Here is a 15,570-nt window from a genome sequence, read left to right on the forward strand (position 1 = left end):
TGGTCGCAGAGTCAACCTACACATAGCCGCATCACTTACAGAAAGCACATTTTACAAGTTGCATGAAAACAACATATGTCACAGCCAATTTTGAGAATTCTCTATTTATTACTTTCTTTCATGCAAACGTTGGTTCATGGCTAGGACGTTAACAGCATGTCTCACTGTCTGTAACAAGTAATAACTACTATTGTTTCTCATTCACTAATATCACAGTTGCTTACAAGAACATTTACACTGAGAAATGCTTTTGCTTCAGCTCCCCCAGCAAGGCACTGTACTTACGATGAGGCACGCTGACGGAGCTTCAAAGTTTTGTAATCTGCTCATCCTTTGTTTCTTCTGTTGTAGCAGTTAACTCAGCATAGCTCTGGAAACATAGCAGAAGTTTGTGTCAAGCTACTTACATGTACTGACATAAATATCAATCTACAACAGAAAATGCTCACCTCCTTAGCAACATTTTTTAACTGTTCCGCCATTGCAGTTCCCGTCTCTTCTACAAGCTTTGACAGAAAACCACTTGGATTTTGCAACAAAATGTGTGGGTGATCGTATTCCTGAAGAAAGAAATTAGGGTTTTATAGTGACAGTAGTCATATTTGAAAAGCGTTATCCTAGAAACATGATTCAACATCAAGGATACCTAAGAAATTTCTCTGGTTGCAAATGATTCAAGAACCCACATTCAAACATCTAACGGAAATGCAGCCACGTAACGTCTTTGACAATCGCCCAAAATTAGACCAGTGTACAAAGCACAAACGCAACAACGAAACGTTGTGGTGCTGCAGAGGAGGTTAGCTCTTCGTTTGTTGACTGGGACATGTTAATCCAAGACTAATGCACTAAAGAGCCAAAGAAACTGGTACACCTACTTAATAACGTGCAGGGCCCAGCAAACACACAGCAGGGCCGCAGTACGGCGTAGCATGGACTCGACTAATGTCTGAAGTAGTGCTGGAGGGAAATGACACCATGGATCCTGCAGGGCTGTCCATAAATCAGGTAAGAGTACGAGGGGGTGGAGATCTCTTCTGAACAGCATGTTGCAAGGCATGCCAGATATGCTCAATAATGTTCATGTCTGGGGATTTTGGCGGCCAGCGGAAGTGTTTAAACTCAGAGGAGCGTTCCTGGAGCCAATCTGTAGCAATTCTGGATGTGTGGGGTGTCGCATTTTCCTGTTGGAATTGCCCAAGTCCGTCGGAATGCACAATGGACAAGAATCAATGCAGGTGATCAGACAGGCTGCTTACGTATGTGTCACCTGTCAGAGTCGTATGTAGACGTATCGGGGGTCCCATATCACTCCAACTGCACTCGCCCCACACCATCACACAGCCTCCACCAACTTGAAAACTCCCCTGCTGACATGCAGGGTCCATGGATTCATGAGGTTGTCTCCATACTCGTAAAGCTTTGTGTCATGAAGTCATCAAGGGTACACGAGTCGGCCTTCGGCTCCGAAAGCTCATATCGATGATTTTTCGATGAGTGGTTCGTACGCTGATACTTGTTGATCGCCCGGCATTGAAATCTGCAGCAATTAGAAGAAGGGTTGCACTTCTGTCACGCTGAACGATTCTCTTCAGTTGTCGTTTGTCCCGTTCTTGCAGGATCTTTTTTCGGCCTCAGCGATGTCGGAGGTTTGATACTTTACCGGATGCCCGATATTCATGGTACATTCGTGAAATGGTCTTACGGGAAAATCCCCACTTCATCGCTACCTAGGAGATGCGGTGTCCCATCTCACGTGCGCCGACAATAACTCCATGTTCAAACTCACTTCCATTTCATAACCTGCAATTGCAGCAGCGGTTATCGATCTAACAACTGCGCCAGACACTTGTCGTCTTATAGAGGCGTTGCCGACCGCAGCGTCGTATTCTGCCTGCTTACATATCCATATATTTGAATAAGCATGCCTATACCAGTTTCTATGGCGCTTCAATGTATCAATAGGCGAGAAGGCTGCATTATATTCACTTAGAGCGGATCGAGTTTATTTTACGTGCGGGCTAGGGCAACACTATAGTGGTGTTGGACAAGCAGGATTGCGTTCGAAGAATGGAGTATCTACTGTCTGGTTTAGCGTATCGCAGAATCGGCGCTAATCGTACAAAAAGTGTAGGAAGACCAACAGTCTCCTGAAGGAAAGTTCCTCGTCGCAGGAGACCATCACAAGTCTTTTATTGTAGTGGCCTCTGAAGATCCACGAGAAAGGTGCTCCTCTTAGGCCAACTGCAACATTGGTGCTTCGACATATCGTTTAGTAAAACACCTTACTACTCTGTTCAGCCAGCTAGTTTCGTCGCTGTAAGCATCACATAAAACACACTGTGGATTTCTTACGTCGATTAGAGGGATTGCAATTGAATGACTCCTGGCTCTCGTTCCACTGTCTGATTTGTTATTATTAATTGAGCTTAGGTTCGGCGTTGAATTGACGATATGTGTTGGCTTCCACTTAATTTCTATTCACTGACGAGTACTTTGAACAGACGGATGCAGTTGTGATGGGAAGCTCGTTGTCACTTATTATTGCGAATTTGTTTATGGAAGACATCGAGGAATGTCCCTTGGAGTCTGCAGCATTGATACCTGCATTTTTTTTCAGTTATCTAGAAGTATACTTTTCTTGTTTGGCTTCATGGTATCGAGAACTTAAACAGCTTTTTAGATCTTCTGAATTCAAATCACGCAAATATTTGTTTCACGAGATAGGTGGAAAAGAAAACCTTCCCCTCCTTGACGTGTCGATCAGGAGGAAGGTGTATGGTACGTTGGGATAAGCCGTTTATAGGAAGCCAAATTACAACAATTTGTGTCTATAGGCCGATATTTGTCATCATCATGCTCAACGTGAAGGGGTACCTCGTATCTTGGTTCATAGGTCCCTTGTCATCTCTGTCGCTGACAGTTTGTCAGGTGAGTATCTACTGTCTGGTTTAGCGTATCGCAGAATCGGCGCTAATCGTACAAAAAGTGTAGAAAGACCAACAGTCTCCTGAAGGAAAGTTCCTTGTCGCAGAAGATCATCACAAGTCTTTTATTGTGTCTTTGCTTCTGTGGTGGCACTAGTATTTACGGTGTGTGTGCGTGCGTGCGTGTGTGTGTTTTATCTTTCGCTATTTCCCTGTATTCTCTCGTCAGAATGGTTACAGTAAAAGATCAGATGTGAATTGCGCTATTGACCAACTGGGCCTTGGGTGAGTAATGGTAATACCAAGGCTGCACCAAAGTCTACGGACTTTGTGTCTCACGCAGGAAATATTTCCAACTCGATTGATCGTGCTTTGTGGAAATCGCTTGTAAAAGGCGTCTTTTAGCACCATCTAAGATTAGATCTCTTATAGGATCTGTAAAGGACGATATTGGTTTGCGTAAGGCGACTGTGCATCGTTTTCCTTGTAGTTGAGGTACATCGTACGAGGTGCATTCAAGTTCTAAGGCCTCCGATTTTTTTTCTAATTAACAACTCACCCGAAATCGATGAAACTGGCGTTACTTCTCGACGCAATCGCCCTGCAGACGTACACATTTTTCACAACGCTGACGCCATGATTCCATGGCAGCGGCGAAGGCTTCTTTATGAGTCTGTTTTGACCACTGGAAAATCGCTGAGGCAATAGCAGCACGGCTGGTGAATGTGCGGCCACGGAGAGTGTCTTTCATTGTTGGAAAAAGCCAAAAGTCCCTAGGAGACAGGTCAGGTGTGTAGGGAGCATGAGGAATCACTTCAAAGTTGTTATCACGAAGAAACTGTTGCGTAACGTTAGCTCGATGTGCGGGTGCGTTGTCTTGGTGAAACAGCACACGCGCAGCCCTTCCCGGACGTTTTTGTTGCAGTGCAGGAAGGAATTTGTGCTTCAAAACATTTTCGTTGGATGCACTTGTTACCGTAGTGTCCTTTGGAACGCAGTGGGTAAGGATTACGTCCTCGCTGTCCCAGAACATGGACACCATAATTTTTTCAGCACTGGCGGTTACCCGAAATTTTTTTGGTGGCGGTGAATCTGTGTGCTTCCATTGAGCTGACTGGCGCTTTGTTTCTGGATTGAAAAATGGCATCCACGTCTCATCCATTGTCACAACCGACGAAAAGAAAGTCCCATTCATGCTGTCGTTGCGCGTCAACATTGCTTGGCAACATGCCACACGGGCAGCCATGTGGTCGTCCGTCAGCATTCGTGGCACCCACCTGGATGACACTTCTCGCATTTTCAGGTCGTCATGCAGGATTGTGTGCACAGAACGCACAGAAATGCCAACTCTGGAGGCGATCTGTTCAACAGTCATTCGGCGATCCCCCGAAACAATTCTCTCCACTTTCTCGATCATGTCGTCAGACCGGCTTGTGCGAGCCCGAGGTTGTTTCGGTTTGTTGTCACACGATGTTCTGCCTTCATTAAACTGTCGCATCCACGAACGCACTTTCGACACATCGATAACCCCATCACCACATGTCTTCTTCAACTGTCGATGAATTTCAATTGGTTTCACACCACGCAAATTCAGAAAACGAATGATTGCACGCTGTTCAAGTAAGGAAAACGTCGCCATTTTAAGTATTTAAAACAGTTCTCATTCTCGCCGCTGGCGGTAAAATTGCATCTGCCGTACGGTGCTGCCATTTCTGGGACGTATTTGCAATGAACGCGGCCTCATTTTAAAACAATGCGCATGTTTCTATCTCTTTCCAGTCTGGAGAAAAAAAGTCGGAGGCCTTAGAACTTGAATACACCTCGTATATTGGTCAGACCATCAGGACCGTGGAAGACCGTTGTACAGAGCGCAAGCGTCACACATTTTTACAACAGCCGAACAAATCTTCCTACTGTAGAACATTGTCTTGGCACGGTAGTCCTACGGAGTAAAGTAATATAGAGATCCAGGCATGAACCTTCAACTTTTTGGGATAGCGTCGGTATGGAAGCAGTTGAAATTAAATTAACTAGTGACCTTGTAAATATAGATGGACGTTTTTGCTTAAATTCTGCGTGGAATCGTGCTCATTCCCTTTTCAAAAAACAGAGAGACGAAGTCAATGCTACCTCACCTGCTGGTTATTAATATTCAATATCGGTAACTTCTGACATCAGTCATCTTTGCTTCTGTGGTGGCACTAGTATTTACAGTGTGTGCGCGTGTGTGCGTGCATGCGTGTGTGTGTGTGTGTTTTATCTTTCGCTATTTCCCTGTATGCTCTACAAACCGAGCTTGTAAACACTTTTGCATCGCGCTTCCTTGCTGCATTTGTACCTTGAAAATGACAGGTTGTGCACCTGTCGAAATATCGGAGGTTGTTGAAGACGTCACCAGCTGCATTCCCTTAAGTTATCTGAATATTTCATACACCGGGGGAAACTCATGTTCCATGACGACTATATGTTTCACAATGGTCATACGATCGTCAAAAACACAACTGACTGAAAAATACACTAGTGTCCACAATAAAAGCAAGAAATGGGTATTACGCGAGGTTGGGTTTATTTTACCACGAAACAGTATAAACAGATGATAGTAAAGTAGAAGCAAGGTAAAGAATACAGAACATAAATAACTGCTATACACAAAACGTTAAACAAAAATGTTCTTCGTTTTCCAACTTACTGGATTTGCTCACACATTCCGACAACTGGTTAATGTACTTAGTACGGACTGTAAGCACGGCCCGCAACAATACAAGCCCGACGATGACAGGGCATGGTGTGAATGATGTCATCACTCGCATGTTGAGGCTATAACGCCCATTCTTCCTCAAGAGCTGCTCACAAGTCTTGAAGAGTGGTTGATGTATGCTGATGAGTTGCAACCTGTCTCCCTAGTGCATCCCAAATGTTCTATGGGATTCAAATCGGGAGAGCGAGCAGTCTACGCCATGAGTGCAACACTTTCCGTTTCCAAGAAAACATCAACCCCCTGTTCTGTATGAGGTCGAGCGTTATCGTCCATCAATACGAATTCTGCATCCGCCTCTCCTCGCAACAACTGCAGATGATAGTCCCAAGATTTCGTCACGATACTTGATAGTAGTTAAACCTTGCCGATTCATGCGCACAATTTCACGAAGAGGAGTTCGAGTGGTCCACATAATCCCTGCCCACACCATTAGGGATCCTCCTTGATATCTGTGTCTTTCCACAATGCTTGAGTCCCGAAATCCAGTTCCTCGTTCCTAACAGATGGGAATGCTTGGAGAATCACTACCAGACCAAATCGGGCCTTTCTGTGAAAAGAACACTGGTCCGCAGACCATCGTCCAGGTGGTGCGTCGGCGACTACACTCTAGACGCTCCCTTCTGTGAATGGTACACATACAGCAAGTCTCCGACAACAAAGGCCACCCTGCCGAAGCCTTCTGTATACCGTTTGCCTCGGTACAACACGTCCAGTGGATGCTGCGAGGTCAAATGCCAGTTGTCGTGCAGTACTAAGGCGGTACCGTCGTCCCCTTGAAGCCAAACAACACTCCTCTCTTTCTGATATCACACGTCGGTCGGCTCTGCCCTGGTCTTCGGGATACTGTTTCGGCCTCTATTAAATGTCGCCACATCCGTGAAACAATAGAACGATTCACATTAAAGCATCGGGCCTCATCAGTTTGCAACTGTCCTACTTTCATTCTCTCCACCGCAGAGAGTCTGATAGGCGTCTTCTTTGTGCCATATCGTTCTGTCTGTGGCTGTACACACAGCACGCACTACACCGTTTGATAGGTGCCCTGGCGTCATCGTTGCCGTGGTTATCCGTTGACCGGAATGCCACCTTCCATGCAGAACACGATTGTACGAACATCTGTCGAAAGTTTGTATGATTACACCACGAATTACACACAAGACGGGGAAATAGCGGTTTGTTGCTTTAATTTTGGACATCATTGTACATTCATCAGGTCATTATGCCGCAGTTGACAGTTTTCTTTGATTTTTTATTGTCATGACGTTGACAGTAACATGGCATCCAAGAAAAACGGCGAAGTCTGTAACACTTATTTATGCTGGTCTATGGTTCAAATTTGCTGGTTGCAAAACCCAAATAAAAATTCAAACTCACAACATTATCTTTTGCCCTATAATCTAAGCCACCTATAGTTGTTTTATGTAATGGCTAAAGGGTTGAGTGAGCCAGAACTTCAACCGATTCATTGAGGATGTAAGTGACATTTATTTCTCACTGACGAGAATCGCAGTAAATAGTTGGTTGTTTGCGTTTGGTCCATACTAGTCAGATTTTCAACGGGATTGCTGTGCCGATGGATTCCGAGATTTTTAAATTCAACACATACGAAATCAGCATAAGTCTTCTAGTTTAGATAACTGCTGGATTTTGGTCTACTGATGCACTTTCAAAGAAAGCGCGCAAAGCTAGTACCTAGTCTGTTGTCACAACTTTCAATTCTGAGCCGCCGTCTACCCGAGCATGAGTCCATTTATGAGTCCATTTCGTAATCAGTACTTAAAGCCGTACTGGGGAACTTGTCATTTAGATGAGTTAAAGTATCAACAACTCTCGTAACTTGGAAATGCTGTGCTGTTGACGCTGGCAATTTTTTACATTAAAAAATCACGCCGAAGTTTGCCTCCGTATGCAATTATCCAGAATTTCATATTGCAAATAGAAAGGGAAATTTAATACATATCTTGAGAGTGTGTGGTCTATCGTCTTTCAAAAAGAAAATGAACTATCTGCTGTATTTTCGTTAATGTTAGGTTTATGAATAATTCTTGTACTACAGAGTAAGTTTACCCTAAATGAAGTAAAGTAACAGGAACTTTCGGGAATTGTGTTACGTGGAACATATGTTAGTTAAAAAGCTACTTTTTCTAAAAAGTAGAGCTTACCACCATAGTCCCTGCGTCCATCACGAGGACTCTGTCAGAATCCATAATGGTGTTAAGTCTGTGGGCTATCGTCAGCACTGTACAGTGTTTGAACTTCCTGCGGATTGTAGCCTGAATGAGAGCATCAGTCCTGCAACATAAGTTAGCATAATTTATGTGTTACAGATGTATTGAGTCGTTGACGTTCTGCCTACTGAAAGCTGTAGATACGTCTTCATATAGAGTTAATAATGTGTATTAGTTTTGATGATAACAGTGTGTATTATTCGCTTTTTTATGTTTGTGAGATACACATTGTAGGTAATGCGAGGCGTTAACAGGTGGTGTTCAGTTGATATTGACGCATCTGCGCTTATAGTTTTAGTAATTTTGAGTGAGTTTTCTATCGTATAAGGCAGCTAGGAAGAGCTGGTACTGAAATACTAGATAAACGTTTGATTTCCGATCGTCCAATTCTACACTGCAAACTTCCTTCAGTTTCAGGAAGTCTACAGTGTAGAATATATTAAAGATAAGTAAGGCTACTAGTGATTTCCGCTACCTATTTCATAACGTTTTAAAACTGAAGAAGCAGCTTACAAAACTTCGCCAAATTTGGATAAATAAATTAAAGACATTGTCAACAAGGTATTCCAGTGCAGTTATTGTAGCATGACCTCTTTCAAAAGCCACATAAATAATATTACTCGGCAGATCAAGATGACTCACGAACTGCGTTATTCGCAACAAAAGTTGAAACTAACGCCACCTCTCTTCTTCTCTTTTCCTCGGATTTGTGTGTGATATTACTAGTGATAAGAGGACGGAAACATCTATCGCTGAATCAGTTTCAAACAAGCCAGCTTGCTCGTCCCTATACGGTATCCGCCACAACTCCGCTCTCAGTGAGCAAACTGCTGTCGCTAATTTCAATTTCCGCCGCTACCGTTATTACAACTATCGGTGCAAAGCTATGCGCTACGGGTTTCAGGTTCTTAGAAATTCATTCCGTGCCTTATCTCCAAGCTGTCTTCTGTCATTGTCCGTATCTACTTGTCCCTGTTTTAAATGGCGTACAGTTCCTGCGCAGTGTTAAGCCAGGGTTTGGACTGCGTAGCCAATGTAGTCGACATCGTGTTATCGTGGGATTTCCTGCGCTTCTACCTGCCATAGAACGAGGCTGTCTTTCACGTGATGATTTTTACACGTAGCACGTTTCTGACCTGTGAAATTTTCTCGCCCTTTACCTTGAAAGGTCTCTGTTGGATTCCTTTCATGTTAATTTCTTAAATCTGTTGTCATTTACGGTATAAATTCCTCTTCTAAATTTACTGTGGTGTTTCTGACTATCTGGGAGGAGACTGAGCAGTGAAACGTGTTGCTTTTACACATAAACAAGAACGATCTGTCACACTACTACACTTTAAAACACAGTTTATATGTAATTCATGTCACACAGTCTCATACGGAACCTACATCCTCTTTCTTTTATATACTGTATATGATAAGATACTGTCATCCCCCTTCCCTTCTGTGTGAGAGTATGAATGAGCAAATGTATTTGTAGTTGCATGCTTGAGGGTAGCAGACAAGCCTGTCTGCTAGAGAACAGTAGGAACAACGTCGGAACAGTTAGCTACGCTTTCTGGAAGCAGAGAGGTTTCTATTCTTAGTATGGTCCTATCCGTCCCTTGTCATGTTGGTATAGGGAGCTGCCTCTCTGGTCACTTCCGTTTGTATTTGTGAAGCACGCTCGGTAGGAGCCCAGCAGGTCAGTCTGTCCATGGCGAGCGTCTGAGGTGGTAAGATCTCCAGCTAAGCGCGTCTCTGCTAAGTACATAGTACAATGGATTTCTTAAGTTCAGCCTAACTGAAAATTTAATCACCTTTATTTCAGGTTTAGCTCTAAAATATCTAATGTTTTCTTAAATTGCAACGCAGTGTATTTCGAGTGTGAAGTTCAGAATATCTTCCAGTAGTTGCTTTGTCACTACTTTGTGTGTTGATCAGTAACTCTAACTAACATCATCAATCTTAAATGCGAATGTGCGTGAGATTATAACGTCTCGTCTTGACAATATTTTTCAATATAGCAACTTTTCTTTATGTTCAACCCACGTGGGGTGTACTTTGTGAGACCAGTACCACGTGCTTATACAATTGTTTGACCCATCAGGTTAATAATAAGACGATAGTAACCAGTTCGAGGTTCTTCTATAGTAAATTGCTTTTCGATGTAATTTATTTTAATTATCAAAATTATTGTGGAGTTATACTCTTTGTGTAAACCAAGTTGACCACGTGAAGCATGTGGTGTAAGCATCAAAGTAGCCCTCGGATATTCTTCTCGGGAAGATTTCACAGAGAGTTAGTATGAATTTAGTATACCAGTGTGTGGTAATTTCATGACGGACAGGATTGCGCTACGAACGTAACTTCTTTGGGTGAAAATTGAATCGGTTGGTAGTGGTTAATTTCCTCTTGCATATGTTTCAACGTTCTTTGTGTGTTATTTTATGAATGCAGTGTTGTATGCAGTCTCCCAATCTTGGCTCCATATTTGATGTGTTACGCAAGATTACAATCTCACATTTTCACAATGCTAAATAAAGCACCAGTTTAGTTATGAATCAAGTTTAATATGCTGAAATTTCAATGTTAAAATAAATTTCCAAATATAAACTGATTTATTTCTTTTTATTTAAATTCTCTTTTATATATATATATATATATATATCACCGGTTGTCGTATGTCTATTAAAAGATTATGGTGAATGTTAGTCTTGTTGGGAATTTGGTAAGCTAGACTGGATACCTGGTGAAACAGTTGCGCAGTAATGCAAGGTTAACTTCCCCAGACAGCTCACAGCATTTAAACCGCTTTTATTGTCTATCAGCACCGCTTTCATAACAAATTAATGCAACAACATTACAACCTATCTACGTTACGACACAGCATGATTTTTACATTTGTTGCCGCAGTTTCCGGCATATTTTCTGTGTTTTTGTTGCCGTTTCTTCGTCACACAGCAAGTCACCTGCAACTGTATGAGTGGCTGTTTGCAAACAAATAATGCGCAATACATAGGACAAACAAGCAGAAAGTTCCGAACAAGGTACACAGAGTATATGAGATCTCTGTCGAGTGAAAGCATATTTTCCGCTTTCGCAGAACACATAAAGAATGAAAACCACAACCCCACTAGTATCTAAACTGATCTACACATTCTGAAACACAACAACAGTCTATACCGAAAAGTGATAATACAATAAAATTACTACGTGCAAAAGGCTATAATGGAAGCGAAAAACTTTAATAAACGGAAATCAACACTTTGCAGCAACACATTGTTTAGCACTCTAAGAGAACTCACACACACACACACACACACACACACACACACACACACACACACACACACACACACAATACACACATGCACGTGCGCACACACACGCACATGCCACACACACCACAAACAAATCCACTACCCCATGACACAGAAACATAAATAAGGGACATAAGTCGTCTGAACTCCCGCTACAATTTTCAAAACCTTTTCGCAATATGCGTTACATTCTTGCCACACACGCGAACAGCAACATGGCGTAATGTTTTGGACTACGAACAAGGTGCAGAAGTTATGTTTTTCTACGTTTGAAAGCAGCTGAAAGTCGTCCAACAAATGTGAGTACATGACAAACTACGTAACAACCTAGTACACACCAAAAATATATCCACAACTTTACCGCAAATCCAATAATATAACGCTGACAGACGTAAGTTCTCTTTTTCACATTTGTTCAGTAACAGCCACTCATACACTTGCAGATAACGTGCTGTACACCGAAGAAACGGCAACAAAACCACGGAAAACACGCCTGAAACTGCGGCAACAAACGTAAAATCGATGCTGTGACAGAACTTAAATAAGGCGTTATGAAACGATTCACAGAACACAATATTTTGGAATCAAACAGTACACAGGTAATACTGTTTTAAATGTTTATAAGTATGCTATTTTTTGCATGTTTTAGGATTGAAAAAATCCTGATGATGGCAATACTGTCGCTGAAACTAGTTTGGGAATAAATAAATAAAAATCAAGTGTTTTGCATCAAGGTGGACCACAATTCCGTATTTCTGACGGAGCCGCAACCTCACCTCTACTATCACCGCTTTGCCATAATCAAAGTGAAGTCATCAAAGAGATTATTTCAGTTTTGGAAACAGTTGAAAATAGGATGGAGCGAAGTTGGGACTGTGTGCAGGATGATCGATGACAGTGAACCCAAGGCGTCGGATTGTTGCAAATATCGCAGAGCTCGTGTGTGATCTGGCATTGTCTTGCTGAAGAAGAGGGCGCTACATATGCAGAAAAACTTTCCGAATTCGAAACTCGATTACAGCACGCTGTTCCTCTTGCACCGGTATAGTTCCGTAACACAGCGCCATGTTACACGCTACAATTTGGAAACCACAAGTGACAGAACGTCAGTGAAGCGGGAAAGTCGACCTCGTAATATGTGTGACATGTCATCGATAATGAGCACAGAATAAAAAAATCGGAAAGGTTATTTTAGACTACGCTCTTATACATTACTTAGCCATCAAGATTTCATCCACGTTGGTAATGAATGAAAAGGTGTTCAGGAGTCTCACATTATGTTACCTTGTTAGACAATTTACGGACATACTCACTCTGGGTCGACATTGGCGGTTGCTTCATCGAGCACCAGGATCCTATTGTTCCTGAGTATGGCCCTCGCCAGACACAGCAGCTGCCTCTGGCCCACGCTGAAGTTACTGCCGCCCTCCGTGACCTGGAAGTCCAGCGTCTGTATACTGGATTTGAGCTCCACCTGTGAAATTACGGTGTAGGAGCAAATAAACGCGTCAGCTATAAGGTGTGAGTTAGTGTTGGACTTGTATCGAATCTCACTCATTTATTAAAACAAAAAAGGTGTAGACAATGTCTTTCAATTAAACAAATTTTAATAGAATTTCTTCTAAAAAGGATGAAAATGTGGGGGCTTTCTCTATGCAGTTTCGTCTACAGTTAGAGATGAATTTGGATCGAAACTAGCAGCTTCCAGGTATTTTTCAACCATTACATTAGGTCACATGCTAAATAATATCAAACCATTTCGATTTTCACACGAACTTCAAGAGCTCTGATAGAAGGAAAGTGTCAATCAAACAAGAAAAGGCTGAAAGGTGAAAGAAATATACGGAATGGTTTTATAGTGAAAAGGAGCTTGACGACAGTACTGCGGAAAGATAAAAGGAAATGGTTGAAAATGAGATAGGGGACTGATATCGTGAGGAGAATACCTGAATGATGTAAATCAGAAGAAGGCACTTGGGCTGGAAGACATTTCTTCAGAATTAATAAGATCCTTGGGAGAACCCACAATGGCAAAACTGTTCCATGTGGTATATAGTCTACATGGAACATGTGAAATACCCTCGTACTTACAGAAGAATACATCAATCTCAATACTGAACAAGGCAGGAGCCGACAGCTTTGAGTATTACCGAATCATCAGTTACAAAACACACAAAAAAATTATCTACAGAAGTTTTAAACATGGCTACATAAGGCTCAAACGAAGGGGAGGGGTCGTCGTGGGGCAAGATGAGTGTTTGTTCCGCAAAAATGACTGAATACGCCAAGCGACAGACACTACGACCTACCGTGGAGGACAGGATTAAGAAATGCCAATCAACTGTTATGTAGATTGAGAAACAGCTTTTGACTATGTTCACTGGAATACACTCTTTGAAACTATAATCTTGTCAGGGGTAAAATACAGGGAGCGAAAGCCAATCTACAACTTGAACAGAATGCAGTTATGAGTCCAAAGATATGAAAAGGAGGCAGTAACTCAGAATTGAGTGAGACAGGATTGCTGTCAATCCTTCTTGTCACTAGTTTTTTACATGAATGAATCATAGAAGAAACTGGTAGTCTTTTTTGAAAAGGACTGGATGTTCAGGGAGAAGGAATAAAACCTTTAAGATTTACCGATCACATTGCAGTGGTGTCACACGACAAAGGACCTCGCAGATCAGTTGAATGAAATACATGCTGCCTTAAAAATAGGTTGTAAAATTAACGTCAACAAAGCTAAAAAAGGGGGCTAATGGACTACAGTGGTGATGCTGAAGGGATTAAATTAAGAAATAAGACTCTAAAAGTACTGTTATTTTGTTATCATATTGATTGATGATTGCCGAAGTAGAGAGCATATGATAAGCACAGTGGTAATAACAAGAAAAGCGTTTCTGAAAAAAAAGTTAAAAGTTTTGACATAAATATAAAATTTTGTGGAATTATTTAGGGTGCAGCCTTAACCAAAGTGAAACGTGGACTATAAATAGTACCGACAAGAACGAATAGCTTTTGAACTGTAGTATTACAGAACAATGCTGAAGATTGTATGGGAATATCGAGTAAATCTGAAAAGGTAGTGCGTCGAAATCGGGTAAAAGAGTTGGATTAAAACAAAGGATAGACTGATAGAACCCACCAAGAATAAATGAATAATTAATGTGGTAATGAAGGGAATTTAGGGTAAGCAGGTTCAGATGAATGTAGTGCAAGGTTTATGCAGAGATGAAGAGGGACGCTGCTTCAGTTTATACTTCGGACTCAAGACCACAACCATAGAAGCACGAGATATAAATAACACGTGACCCAGGTTTGCGAGTCAAGTCATATGAATATCTTAAATTTCTCAAGTGAACTTACAAGAACGCAGTTTACAGGCTACAAACCTACGCATATTCTTTAATACAATGGTTCAAATGGCTCTGAGCACTATGGGACTCAACTGCTGTGTTCATAAGTCCCCTAGAACTTAGAACTACTTAAACCTAACTAACCTAAGGACATCACACACATCCATGCCCGAGGTAGGATTCGAACCTGCGACCGTAGCGTTCGTGCGGTTCCAGACTGTAGCGCCTTTAACCGCGCGGCCACTCCGGCCGGCTTATTCTTTAGTAAACGCGGAACAGAATTATGGAAATATCGCTTTGATAATCCATTAAGTCAGTAAACGATGAATCATTGACATCAGATCAGCCACTTGCGATCAGCTGTTATGTAAAGTTCCCCACCCATGATGATCTTCGGATGTATGCATATTCTTAGTTACTACGTTCATCAGCACCATCAGTGAGTTATTTAGAACACATTACATCTACACCTACATCATACTCCACAAGCCACCTAATCATGTGTGGCGGAGCGTACTTTCGGTATCACTATCTGATCCCTCCAACTCTGTTCTACTCATGAATAGTGCGTGGGAAGAATGATTGTCGGTAAGCCTCTGTATTGTCCCTAATTTATCGAATTTTCTCCTCATGGTCAATATGGGAGATGTACGTGGGGGGGGGGGGGGGGGGGGAAGTAATATGTTGTCCAACTTCTCCTGTAAAGAGCTGTGACGAAATTTCAATAGTAAATCTCTCCGTGATGCACAACGCCTCTCTTGTAACGTCTGCCAGTGGAGTGTAGCATCTCCGTAACGCCCTCTCGACAGTTAAGCGATCCCGTGACGAAACGCGCCGGTCTTCGTTGGATCTTCTCTACCTCCTCTATGTCCTACCTGATGTGGATCCCAGATAGATGAACAATACTGAAGAATCCGGCGAAAAAGCGCCTTATAACCCACTTCCTTCGTGGATGAGCTACATTTTCGTAAGATTCTTCCGATGAATCTGACTCTGGTG

At 42.2% G+C, this 15,570-nt stretch overlaps 1 pseudogene; it reads right to left on the reverse strand.

Annotated features, from left to right (window-relative positions):
• Nucleotides 1-272: 272 nt before the first annotated feature.
• Nucleotides 273-15,570, reverse strand: part of LOC126456356 (ATP-binding cassette sub-family C member 4-like) — a 212,906-nt pseudogene continuing 197,608 nt past the window's right edge.

The sequence above is a fragment of the Schistocerca serialis genome, chromosome 2 (genome assembly GCF_023864345.2).
Source record: "Schistocerca serialis cubense isolate TAMUIC-IGC-003099 chromosome 2, iqSchSeri2.2, whole genome shotgun sequence".
NCBI lineage: Eukaryota > Metazoa > Arthropoda > Insecta > Orthoptera > Acrididae > Schistocerca > Schistocerca serialis.